This window comes from Cherax quadricarinatus, chromosome 18, assembly GCF_038502225.1.
Source record: "Cherax quadricarinatus isolate ZL_2023a chromosome 18, ASM3850222v1, whole genome shotgun sequence".
Taxonomy (NCBI): domain Eukaryota; kingdom Metazoa; phylum Arthropoda; class Malacostraca; order Decapoda; family Parastacidae; genus Cherax; species Cherax quadricarinatus.
The window spans coordinates 40858778-40873466 of record NC_091309.1 but is presented as its reverse complement, the minus strand read 5'-3'; positions in this window follow the sequence as shown (position 1 = coordinate 40873466).

Here is a 14689-nt window from a genome sequence, read left to right as displayed (position 1 = left end):
AATTTGTTATCATTCTAACTGCAGCCTTTTGTTGGGTAATTAGTGGTCTGAGATGGTTAATTGTTGTTGAGCCCCATGCACAAATTCCATAGGTGAGATAGGGGTAAATAAGAGAGTAATAAAGGGCCAGGAGGGCTGACTGTGGAACATAGTACCGTATCTTTGATAGTATGCCTACAGTCTTGGAAATTTTCTTAGAAATTTGTTGTATATGTGTATGAAATTTGAGTCTATTATCGAGGTGGATTCCTAAGAATTTTCCCTCTGTTAGCTTTGTGATAGGTGATCCGTTTATTGTTATGTTAAGAGGTTCATCTGTAGCTCTGTTACCAAACTGAATGAAGTAGGTTTTGTCAATGTTTAGTGTAAGTTTGTTAGTCCTCATCCAGGTAGATATTTTCTGTAATTCGGTGTTTACAATATTGGCTAGCGTGACTGGGCTCGGGTGAGAGAAGACGTATGTAGTGTCATCTGCAAGAAGTGTGGGTTTGAGTAATTGCGAAGCATTTGGTAGGTCATTTATGTATAGGAGAAAGAGAAGAGGGCCAAGGACACTTCCCTGTGGGACACCAACTGTAATTGGTTGTGCGGAAGAGCTTGCCCCATTTGCGTACACATATTGGCTTCTGTTGCTGAGGTAAGACTTGAGGTAGTTGAGGGAGTGCCCTCTAATACCATAGTGTGACAATTTTACATGGAGCAAGTCATGGTCAACTGTATCAAAAGCTTTACGTAAGTCAATGAAGATCCCCAGTGGGACTTCTTTTTTCTCTATTGCAGTGTATATGTTCTAGCATGTGTATAATAGCATCATTAGTATTTTTATTAGGCCTGAATCCAAATTGGCAGGGGTTGAGAATGTTTTGGGAGATGAGTTAGGAGTAGATTCGTTTATGAATTAATTTTTCGAAGATTTTTGAGAGAGGGTGTAAATTGGATATTGGCCTATAGTTATTCAACTCTGTTTGGTCTCCTCCTTTATGGATCGGGGTGACCCTTGCTATTTTGAGAACTGTAGGGAAGGTGGAGGATTCAATGGATTTGTTCAAGAGTGTTGCAATGATTGGTGATAGTACTTGTGACGCTTTTTTGTATATAAAGGGTGGTAAGGTATTTAAATCTCCTGCCTTGTTTTTCAGTGCGTTGATAATAAGCGAGACTTCGTATGGGTTAGTCGGAGCTAGGAACAGTGTGTTCGGGTAGTTGCCAGTGAGGTAGTCATTTGGTGGGTATCTGAGCTTGGGATTTTATTGGCAAGGTTTTGACCTATAGTGGAGAAGAAATCATTGAGTCTGTTTGCTGTTTCTGTTGGTGGGAGTTGGGGTTCATCTAATTTTGCTAATTTTATTTCGCTATGTCATGATATCTTTTTTGTTCCCAGAATTTCTGATAGGGTCTTCCAGGTCTTTTTTATATCACCTCGTAAGTTGGATAATCTGTTCTCATAATACAATTTTTTTGCCCTTCTTATCAGGCTGGTTAGGATTGACGAGTAACGTTTTGTTTGGTCTCTGGTTATGTGACCCATTCTGTACTGTTTTTCATATCGGTGTTTTGTATTTATGGATTTGAGAATGCTGGGTGTTAGCTAGGGACTGTTCAGTCTCTTAGCTGTCATCTGTTTAGTTTTTTTAGGGCAGTGCTTGTTATAAAGGTATTGGGTCTTTTTTAGAAAATTATTAAAACATTCATCAATATCTGTATAGATTTCTAGCTCAGTGTGCCAGTCAATGTTTGTTACTGCTGTTGTGAAGTTATTAATGGCTGCCTCATTGTGAAGTCTGAAGGTGACTTTAGTAGTGTCTTGGGGTATTTTACCAAGAGTTGTTATGAGGAAAGTAGGGTAGTGGTCTGTGGTATTATCTGTAATTATGCCTGATTTTAAAGGGGATATGGTGTTGGTCCAGATGTGGTCAAGTAGGGAAACACTAGTCTCTGTAACTCTTGTAGGTTTTGTTACTGTTGGTAGCAACATGCAGTTACTCATTGTGTTTGTGAATTCAGTAACGTGTGGGTCCTGGTCTTGCAGGAGATTTATATTGAAGTCACCTGAGAGTAGTAAGTGATCTTTGTTCATGCATCAGTTATCATACTTCTTAGGTTTTGACTAAATTGGCTAATGTTTGATTGTGGAACTCTGTAGATGTTTATCACTGTGAGAGGTTTTTGTAGGTATTTGGATTTGAATTTAGCTATTATATATTCCCCATGTTCATCCCTTGTGCAAGTATTAGTGATACATTCTAGTTGGTCTGAGTAGTATATAGCAGTGCCACCCCCTTGTTGGTCTGGCCTACAGTTGTGTATGGCTGTGTAACCAGGAATGGCATAGACATCTGTAGTATCAGGCTTTAGCCAGGTTTCAGTTAGTGTAATGATGGACATATTGGCATGCAAGGAATTTAGTAATGCTAGGAGGTCATCATAATGCTTGCTTAAAGATCTGATATTGTAGTTAAAGATAGTTATGTTGTTGTTAGGTCTGAGAAGTGCCTTTGATTGTTCTGCTGTGTAGTAATTACAGTAACTGTTTGAATCATTTAAGTCATTAAATAAGAGGTTGGTATCAGGATCAATGCTTGTAATCATAAGATTTGTAGTGAATCTATAGTTAGAATTAAGTAAAAAATAAAGTAAATATTCTAAAGCTAAAAAAAAAATAGCACCTGAATTATTTAACAAATGTAAAAATAATGAGCTAAGGTAGTTTTTTAAAGCTAAAATAAAGGAGATAATATAAAAGGGACTAAAATAATTTGTGGTGAACAAATAAAGTGATGATCAAATAATGGAGCTTGGGAATATGATAGTAGGTAGTACTTTAAAGGTAATTCTTTAAAGTTAGATTTATAATATAAAATTATAATATAAAAGGGACTAATATAAGTTGTGGTGAACAATAAAGTGGTAATCAAATAATTGCACTAAGGTCTAATATAATGACTTTTGTGGAGTCTATGTTTTGAGCTAGAATGAGCTATAGTACAACTAGATTTAATCTAATAATATAACAATATAAATTAAAAATAGCACCAGTCTTTCACTAGTAATTGCAATATGGTCTAATATAATGAATTTGGTATTGACTATAGTACAACTGAGTTTAATCTAATAATATAAAAAAGGCACAAGACTCTCAATTGTAATTGCACTAAGGTGTTATATAAGTTGTTTACAAGAATTAGAGTATAACTAGATTTAAATTGACAAGATAAAATATGCAAGTTAAGGTAGCAAAAGAATAAAAAAAGTAGAAAAAAAAATATGAGGTAGTTGGTACTAGTTAGCAAAAGATAGTTAAGGGCCTTGAACAATAATATAATTGAAATATACACTAATTGCACACACAATATAGTCACTAAGATATGAAAGCAATCTTAGAGTAGGAATTATAATATAAACTTATAATATAAAAATACAAATTGAAATGGTACTTGCAATTGCACTAGAGTCTGGTATAGGTTGTTGACAAGATCAGGAGTATAACTAGATTTAAATTGACAAAATATAATTCACAATTAAAGTACCAAAAGAATAATAGTAAAAAAATAACAAGGGTAATGTCTTGGTTATAATATGATAGTAAGATGGTAGACAGGTACACTGGTACACAGGTACAAAGGAAAATATAAAGGATGGAGTTGAATATACCAACTTGAAAATTTGGCAACAAAATGTTATGGGAAGTATAAAATAATGTTTAATGTACAAAAGTAAAATTGACTGGTAGTAAATATGGTGTTTAATAAAATTTTAGTAAGTAATAATGATTACAAAAAAGTGAAAAAGTAATGTTTATTTCATTCAATATTGCACTGGTAGTTATACTAGAGGTTATATGGCAGCACAAGGTAATTAAGAGTACTCTAAGATAGTAAATGTGGTATTAAAACAGGTAAAGGTAATTAGACAAGTAATGGTTATTAAATGTCAAAAATGTTAAGAGTAAATTGAAATTATAGTAAAAATGATAATTATTAATTTTAGTAAGTAATATCTATTGATAGTATTTAAAAAATATGAGGTAATAATATGGACAGAGAAAGTATCAATTCAGCTAATGTTTAAGCAAACAATAGTAAATAAGAAAATTACATAAGGTGACTTATGCTTACTAGTAAAATCACAAAATGAGGTAGTTGATTATTTAATTACTAAGAGATTGTACAATGAAATTTGAACAATAATGGAGCAAAACATTCACTACACTACGTAGGCTTTTCGGTTGGACATTGTTTAGTTATTCTCTGTAAGATTAGTATCCCTGAGAAATCGTGATAGATCATTCTCGTTCGTTATTGTGTACAGTTGACCTACATTTGTTTTCCTAACAAGAATTTTCCCATCTCGTGTGAAGCATTGGTGTATTGTGTCATTATTCTCCCGCTTAAGTTTTCTGACTCTATAAAGGAGGTTCTGACGTTTTTTGGTAAGACACTCGTTTATGTATACCTCTTTCTTTACTTTAATAGATGCAATAATTAAGTCTTTTTTCCTGTCATGTGAGTGGAATCTAAGCATAACACTTTTTCTATCATGGGATCCTAGTAACCTGGCTTCTTTTATTTCTGACTCTGGTACAATAACACTTGTTTGGTCCTTTATGATCTACAGAGTAATTTTTTTACTGTTTGTTTGGTTCATATCACTAGGAAAAAGTGGACTGTTAACTATTACTGCGTCCGATAGTTTATCTTGCTCAGTTTTATCTTCTTGGAGAGCAAAGTAGTCACTGAACTGGTTATCTAAGTTGTTCTTCCATTCTTTTTCTGCTTCTTCAACCTTTGTATTAAGAGAGATTATTTGTTGGGTATGGCTATCTATGACTGTCTGGATGGTCTTGTCACAGTTAGTCATTCCTGGTGTTGATAACTTTTGTTCAAGACTGAGGATTTTGTTCTCGAGTTGTGTCATCCTGGTGTCTTGTTTTGTTAGCGTCTCTCGAAGATTCATATTTTCAATAACTAAGTTGGAGATGTATGTTTTTAGGGTATCTGGATCGTTGGTCATACCTGAGAGACTACTTGGTAGGTTGAATCCGGGGAAGAGAGGGGAGGATGGGCTGGTGGCAGCCATGTTTGTTGTTATTGTTGTGGTGTCGCCTTGAGCGGTGGTGAGTGGGGTGGTTGCTGGGCCGGCGTCCTCCTGACTACACTTGTTGAATAGTTGATTTTTCGGTGTTTTCTTGCTGGCCTTGGTGCTGTTTCCTCTTAGATTGCGCCTCATAATACTACAGGAATTGTTGTAGTTAAGAAGAAGTTGTAGTTATACAAAGCTTAGGGTTACATTGTTCGGCTGGCAGCGGGGTGTTGCTTTCGGTTTGTGGGCAGTCTTCCTTTGATCTCTATTATTTTCGATTTGTAGGTTTCACTGTTGGTAATCTTTGGTCATTCTGGGTGCTACGTTGGGTAGTGCAGTTTTGCTTGTAACTAGGTCATCATAGGAGCATTGGTAGCTCTGATTGTTGGAGAAAAGTACGGAGCTTGGAAGTCGCTGCTGCCGCTGCCGCTGCTTACATATACCACGTGGCTTTTCCAACAAAGTATTCTTACACTTGGCACACGATATAGTAAGAACTGTTTCGAGGTGATGCATATTATATGTAACTTTGATCTTATTAGAAAAACATTGCTTCATTGCACAAGTTATAGAATTTCACCAAATCTGTTATCTTCCATACATATAATTTTCTTGTCAACAACAACAACACGATTTATCTTTTCATACTTCGAAATTCATCGTGTGGCGCTTGACACATCACAAACACTTGCTGACACATTATCACTGGCACTCGCGTCAGCAGCTGTCGACATGCTGGCAACAGCTGAGCTAGGCACAACTGGGGTGGCCACATGTGGAGGGGCCACACATTGGGTGGCCACATGTGGAGTGGCCACATGTGGGGTGGCCACATCTGGAGTCGTCACAGGGGATACAGTCATACATGGTGAGGTCCTCACATACGTAACTGTTGGTGTGGTGACGACGGATGTATATATAGCTGTAGGCTTGATCAATGTGGCCACAGTGGTGGCGGCTATAGATATGTCACTTCGTTTCCGCTTTCTCGAAGCTGTAGGTTTGCGACTTGAAGTGGCCACAGCTGGTGTGGCCCTGGACGTGCTGGCCACATCTGGAGTGGCCCTGGATGTGCTGGCCACATCTGGAGTGGCCCTGTTGTGCTGGCCACATCTGCAGTGGCCCTGGACATGCTGGCCACATCTGGAGTGGCCCTGGACTTCCTGACCACACTCTTCCTTTTTCCCTTGACTTGCTTAATACATTACTTCACTGGCGAAATATTTAGAAGTTCACCAGATGACAAGAAATCTTCGTTTTCTGAAGAGTCTGAGGGTAGTGGTGGCGTCATGGCATCAACTGCTGCTGCTACTGCCTCTGCCGCTGCTTTTTTTATTTTTCCCATTCGCATGTGCAGCATCCTCTTTCTCAACTTCTTGCTGATGTTCAGTGAGTGAATTGTCTTCTTACGAGGCATTGTGTTGCAGAAATGTCAAGAATTGAAGGCGAAAATGCTCGTCCCAAGGGAACGGCACGGTCAATCAAAGCAGCGTAGGTCCTCTTCTACCAGACCTTTGGTCGGCACTGAGGTTGGTGTGGAGAGTGAAGCTCCTTGCTACAGCCACCATGAGAGTTATCAATGAGTAATTCGAAGCATTTGGCACAAAAACATAAGGAAAAATTACGGAAAAAGCTAGAAATGACAGTAAACGGACTAGAGCTATGATGTGTGTCACGATAATGACGTAATTACCCCAGTTACTATAATTATGATAACTTTTTACCTAATTATCGTATAGAGACGAGACATACACCAAAATGTTGCCAGATTGTTGAGCTATTTTTCGGTAAGCTTAACTCGCTTTTTTTTTTTCGATTTTTTCTTCTCTTCCCTTGCTCGAAGTGTCCGGCGCCCCTTAACCCTTTCAGGGTATCTTAAGTACTAGTACAGTGGACCCCCCGCATAACGATATTAATCTGTTCCTGAGAGCTCATTGTTATGCAAAATTATCGTTATGCGAATGAATTTTCCCCTTAAGAAATAATGGAAATCAAATTAATCCGTGCAAGACACCCCAAAGTATGAAAAATTTTTTTTACCTCATGAAATATTAATTTTAATGCACACAAACTGAAAAAGACTTGCACAGTTACATGACACTTACCTTTATTGAAGATCTGGTGATGATTGATGGGATGGGAGGAGGAGAGAGTCTTAGTGTTTAGAAGGGGAATCCCCTTCCATTAAGACTTGAGGTGTCAAGTCCTTTTCTGGAGTTACTTCCCTTCTTCTTTTAATGCCACTAGGACCAGCTTCAGAATCACTGGACTTCTGTCGCACAACATATCTGTCCATAGTGGCCTATACCTCTCGTTCCTTTATGACTTCCCTAAAGTGTTTCACAACAGTGTCAGTGTAATAGTCACCAGCACGGCTTGCAATAGCTGTGTTAGGGTGATTGTCATCAAAAAAGGTTTGCACTTTAAGCCACATTCTACACATTTCCTTAATCTTTGAAGTAGGCAACTTCTTCAATTTCTCTCTCCCCTCCTCCGAAGCAGTTTCCTCAGGTCTGGCCTCTTGCTGTTGAAGTTGATCTAGCAGCTCATCAGTGGTTAGTTCTTCATTGTCCTCCTCCACCAACTCTTCCACATCATCCCCACTAACCTCCAACCCCAAGGACTTTCCCAATGCCACAATGGATTCCTCAACTGGCATAGGAGTCCCAGGGTTAGCCTCAAACCCTTCAAAATCCCTTTGGTCTACACATTCTGGCCACAGTTTCTTCCAAGCAGAGTTCAAGGTCCTCTTAGTCACTCCCTCCCAAGCCTTACCTATAAGGTTTACACAATTGAGGATATTAAAGTGATCTCTCCAAAACTCTCTTAGAGTCAATTGAGTTTCTGAGGTCACTACAAAGCACCTTTCAAACAGAGCTTTTGTGTACAGTTTTTTGAAGTTTGCAATAACCTGCTGGTCCATGGGCTGCAGGAGAGGAGTGGTATTAGGAGGCAAAAACTTCACCTTAATGAAGCTCATGTCCCCATAAAGTCGCTCTGCCACGTCTGTAGGATGACCAGGGGCATTGTCTAACACCAGGAGGCACTTAAGGCCTAATTTCTTTTCAGTTAGGTAATCTTTCACATTGGGGGCAAATGCATGGTGTAACCAGTCATAGAAAAAGTCCCTAGTGACCCATGCCTTACTGTTTGCCCTCCACAGCACACACAAATTAGCTTTGAGGATATTCTTTTGCCTGAACGCTCTGGGAGTTTCTGAGTGATACACTGATAAAGGCTTCACTTTGCAATCACCACTAGCATTGGAACACATCAACAGAGTAAGCCTGTGTTTCATAGGCTTATGTCCTGGGAGTGCCTTTTCCTCCTGAGTAATGTAGGTCCTGCTTGGCATTTTCTTCCAAAACAGGCCTGTTTCATCACAATTAAACACTTGTTCAGGTTTCAGTCCTTCACTGTCTATGTACTCCTTGAATTCCTGCACATATTTTTCAGCTGCTTTGTGGTCCGAACTGGCAGCCTCACCATGCCTTATCACACTATGTATGCCACTACGCTTCTTAAATCTCTCAAACCAACCTTTGCTGGCCTTAAATTCACTCACATAATCACTAGTTGCAGGCATTTTTTTAATTAAATCCTCATGCAACCTAGCCTTTTCACTTATGATCACTTGAGAGATGCTATCTCCTGCTATCTGTTTTTAATTAATCCACACCAATAAGCGTCTCTCAACATCTTCCATCACCTGCAATCTCTGTTTCAAAAACACAGTTGAACCTTTGGCAAGAACAGCTTCCTTGATTGCCGTTTTGTTGGACACAATAGTAGCGATGGTTGATTGGGGTTTACTATTCAACCTGGCCAGCTCGGAAACACACACTCCACTTTCATACTTAGCAATGATCTCTTTCTTCATCTCTATAGTAATTCTCACCCTTATTCCTGTAGCGTTGGCACTAGAGGCTTTCTTGGGGCCCATGGTCACTTATTTTGCAGATAAAATCACCAAAAACACTGTAATAATACGAAATGTTCCAATTGTATGCTTGGATGTTACCGCGGAGGCTGGCTGGTAAACAGTGCCACCGGCGGAACATGTGAGGCTGGCTCAGGCCGCACATTAGACGCATCTCAGACGAATAGCGTTGAGCAGGTTTTTTAGCGGTATGCGAGGCAAAATCTTAGCGATAAAATGTATCGGTATGCGGATTTAACGTTATGTGATGCCAACGGTATGCGGGGGTCCACTGTACTTCTTACATGCCAGGGCTATTGACGTACTAGAACGCATAAATTCTAGCATCCTCAAATCAAGCAGGAAAAGGCTGGTAGTCCTAGATGTGAGAGAATGGGTCTCCATGGTCAGTGTGTGCGATACAAAAAAATCGGGGACCCAGTGGTGCATTGTGGGAAAAGCCATTTTATTACACCTTGTTCACCATGTCCAACGCTAAGAAACTCCTCAGCTAATTGGGGCTCTTTTGTTCCCTAGTGATGGTTCAAACACAGATGGAAGTGTCTGTGAAGATGAATTTCACGGTTTTGAGGAGTTTGTTACCGAAAGCAATGCCCCCAGGAAACCTGAAGGAAGGAAGGTAGGAAGAAAGGGAGGAAGAAAGGAAGAGATGAGAGGATGGAGGGAAGGAAGGAAGGAAGGAAGGAAGGAAGGAAAGAAGAAGACCATCAACTTAGGATATCCCAAAAAATTCAGATGGTGATGTGGGTGGGTGTGAGTTGGACCTGATAGCTTGTGCTACCAGGTCGGTTGCCTTGTTCCTCCCTTAAGTCAATGTGACCTGACCTGACTAGGTTGGGTGCATTGGCTTAAGCCGGTAGGAGACTTGGACCTGCCTCACATGGGCCAGTAGGCCTTCCGCAGTGTTTTTTCGTTCTTATGTTCTTCTTATGTTCTTATGTTTCCATGTGGGTTGGTGGGGTGGGGAGCAAGTTGATGCTGGTTCAATGATGAACGGCCATACCCAAGTTGTATATCCAAGCAACTAATTTCGTATCCTGCGTTGTACTCTGATATGGCGTGGCTGACCAAGAAATCGACTTGCCACTTATTTCTAAACAGAGCTTTGTTACAGTAGGACCATATTCGTTGGTGAAGGCTTTCATTCGGGTTTTGTGTTCATCCCTGTATGAATCGTTCTATCATTTCACCTCTGGTGAGGTCCTTGTAGATATCATGCACCTTATTGGATTAGGTAGCTTCTAGCTGGAACTGCACTTTCATGGTTGTGTGGGGTGGTGGTGGTAGGTTGTCTGCTAGTGCCTTCTGGTAAAAACACCATGAAGCAGAACCAGGTGGACAAAGCTGATGCTGTGGGTTGTCGTCAGTGGAGGAACAGTGAAAGAAAGTTGCAAGTATGCCATTCCTCATCGTTACAACATCAGTTCCACGATTTTGCCTTAGGTTTTTCTGAAAATATTGTGCAAGCTTGTAAATGATAAAATCTGTCAGCATCCCTTTCTTCTTCAGGCGATACTGCTTTCTCTCTTTTCTGGTTCTCAGTTGTTTTTCTGTGTAGTGCAATTTAACCAAGCTTGTCAATCTATTCTTTAGCCGCTTTGCATAATGGTTGATACACTCCTCTTTTGCAACTTGTATAACTTCGTAAGGACCAGCACCATCACTCAGTTCAACAATTCCTTTGTGTGTTGCACTGTCACCATCAGACAGTATGGTTTTGTACCTCAACTTCTTTTTCAGTGATCTCTGCCAGATGATTAGTGCAGCTTCTACTTCCATTTTCCCTGAGGAGCCTGTAAAGTTTTTGTTACATTTACTTTCATGTTTTTCTTTCAACTGTTCATATGTTTCCATAGTAATTTTCTTCTTCAAACGATCTTAGAGATGGACGCGCACACAACAGTATTTGCACAAAACTTGATAATCAACTACTAGCTTCGTCAAGGCATCAATAGCCACACCAATGCCAAAATTAGAATGATGGCCCCTAGTCTGCCATGTGCCATCATACATCACGTCAATGTCAACAACACCATGTGCGTCTGGTAAAATGTCATATTTGGCATATTCCTTACAAAAGATTGCCCTTGTTTCAGCAAGAATTTTGTTGCAAGACTGAATGGATATCCTTGTATTCATGCTCGTATATCTGTTGAATGTTTTCAGAGTTAGATGAGGTAGGTTACACAACGCATTTTTACGAGCAAATGATGAGTAGCCACCACCACTCACCATTTCTGCATAAACCATTCTACCCGTCAAAGTATTCAGCTGCTTACATATACCACGTGGCTTTTCCAACAAAGTATTCTTACACTTGGCACACGATATAGTAAGAACTGTTTCGAGGTGATGCATAGTATATGTAACTTTGATTTATTAGAAAAACAATGGCAACATTGCACAAGTGATAGAATTTCACCAAATCTATTATCTTCCATACATATCATTTTCTTGTCAACAACAACAGGATTTATCTTTTCATACATCGACATTCGTCGTGTGGCACTTGACACATCACTAACACTTGCTGACACACTATCACTGGCACTCGCGTCAGCAGATGTCGACATGCTGGCAGCAGCTGTCGACATGCTGGCAACAGCTGAGCTAGGCACAATTGGGGTGGCCACATGTGGAGTGGCCACGTGGAGTGGCCACACGTGGGTTTGCCACATCTGCAGTGGCCACATGTGGGGTGGCCACATGTGGAGTGGCCTCATGTGGGGTGGCCACATCTGGAGTCGTCACATGGGATACAGTCATACATGGTGAGGTCCTGTTGCGAATAAGAAATTTTTTAAAGAACTTCAGAATGTGGCCTGTTATCATTTATTTCTTATGCAACAAGATTTTTTGATCCGAGTTATTTAAAGGTATTTTAGAGTCTAGGGAAAATAATTTCAACTGGGAAACTCCATAGAATATTATTCAAATTTATTAAAGTATTTAAATACAATACTTTATCTTCTCTTTGTAGTTAATGTAACTTAATGCTTTGTACAATAAATTTACCATATACATTTAGTTCAAAATCATGGAAATGTCACATTAATAAGGAAGTTTAATTATTCTTCCTGTAATTAAGACTTCAATAACATTTACGTCTTTGTCTTAACAAGACTGTAAACTCAAAATACAAAAGGTACAAGATTTGGCAAGAGCTTTGAATCTGGCCATAAAGTATCTTTATGGATTACTGAACTGACCAAGAATATAAATATCAAAAGAATCTTTCAGAGCAATTAGGAACAAACTGAGTCAGCTCTAGAGTCCAATTCTCAAAACCATTCAAACTGTGCACCGTAAGAGCCAATATACGATCAGTTGTCAGGGCTAGAGCAGGGAGCGGACTGACTACTTGCCAGTCTGTTGACGCGTCGTCAGGTTGGATCAGCTGACCCAAACGTCAACCAGCCTGACATAAACAATTGAACAATTCAGCGGATAGTTCCCAGACTTAAACTCTATATACACAAGAAATCCTACCTAACAATAATAATAAAATAATAGAGATAATAATAACAAAATAGTGATAATAACAAAATAGCGATAATAACAAAATAGTTCTAATAACAAAATAGTTCTAATAACAAAATAGTTCTAATAACAAAATAGCGATAATACCATGGTATTTTTCATATATTAACAGATAATAATATAACGCCAAAAGTCTCTATTTTAGCTATAAATGGGGACTTTCGCGCTAAGTGATGAACATATTCTCTTACATTTTATTTATTTTTTTTTTTTTTATTATCACACCGGCCGATTCCCACCAAGGCAGGGTGGCCCGAAAAAGAAAAACTTTCACCATCATTCACTCCATCACTGTCTTGCCAGAAGGGTGCTTTACACTACAGTTTTTAAACTGCAACATTAACACCCCTCCTTCAGAGTGCAGGCACTGTACTTCCCATCTCCAGAACTCAAGTCCGGCCTGCCGGTTTCCCTGAATCCCTTCATAAATGTTACTTTGCTCACACTCCAACAGCACGTCAAGTATTAAAAACCATTTGTCTCCATTCACTCCTATCAAACACGCTCACGCATGCCTGCTGGAAGTCCAAGCCCCTCGCACACAAAACCTCCTTTACCCCCTCCCTCCAACCCTTCCTAGGCCGACCCCTACCCCGCCTTCCTTCCACTACAGACTGATACACTCTTGAAGTCATTCTGTTTCGCTCCATTCTCTCTACATGTCCGAACCACCTCAACAACCCTTCCTCAGCCCTCTGGACAACAGTTTTGGTAATCCCGCACCTCCTCCTAACTTCCAAACTACGAATTCTCTGCATTATATTCACACCACACATTGCCCTCAGACATGACATCTCCACTGCCTCCAGCCTTCTCCTCGCTGCAACATTCATCACCCACGCTTCACACCCATATAAGAGCGTTGGTAAAACTATACTCTCATACATTCCCCTCTTTGCCTCCAAGGACAAAGTTCTTTGTCTCCACAGACTCCTAAGTGCACCACTCACTCTTTTTCCCTCATCAATTCTATGATTCACCTCATCTTTCATAGACCCATCCGCTGACACGTCCACTCCCAAATATCTGAATACGTTCACCTCCTCCATACTCTCTCCCTCCAATCTGATATTCAATCTTTCATCACCTAATCTTTTTGTTATCCTCATAACCTTACTCTTTCCTGTATTCACCTTTAATTTTCTTCTTTTGCACACCCTACCAAATTCATCCACCAATCTCTGCAACTTCTCTTCAGAATCTCCCAAGAGCACAGTGTCATCAGCAAAGAGCAGCTGTGACAACTCCCACTTTGTGTGTGATTCTTTATCTTTTAACTCCACGCCTCTTGCCAAGACCCTCGCATTTACTTCTCTTACAACCCCATCTATAAATATATTAAACAACCACGGTGACATCACACATCCTTGTCTAAGGCCTACTTTTACTGGGAAAAAATTTCCCTCTTTCCTACATACTCTAACTTGAGCCTCACTATCCTCGTAAAAACTCTTCACTGCTTTCAGTAACCTACCTCCTACACCATACACTTGCAACATCTGCCACATTGCCCCCCTATCCACCCTGTCATACGCCTTTTCCAAATCCATAAATGCCACAAAGACCTCTTTAGCCTTATCTAAATACTGTTCACTTATATGTTTCACTGTAAACACCTGGTCCACACACCCCCTACCTTTCCTAAAGCCTCCTTGTTCATCTGCTATCCTATTCTCCGTCTTACTCTTAATTCTTTCAATTATAACTCTACCATACACTTTACCAGGTACACTCAACAGACTTATCCCCCTATAATTTTTGCACTCTCTTTTATCCCCTTTGCCTTTATACAAAGGAACTATGCATGCTCTCTGCCAATCCCTAGGTACCTTACCCTCTTCCATACATTTATTAAATAATTGCACCAACCACTCCAAAACTATATCCCCACCTGCTTTTAACATTTCTATCTTTATCCCATCAATCCCGGCTGCCTTACCCCCTTTCATTTTACCTACTGCCTCACGAACTTCCCCCACACTCACAACTGGCTCTTCCTCACTCCTACAAGATGTTATTCCTCCTTGCCCTATACACGAAATCACAGCTTCCCTATCTTCATCAACATTTAACAATTCCTCAAAATATTCCTTCCATCTTCCCAATACCTCTAACTCTCCATTTAATAAC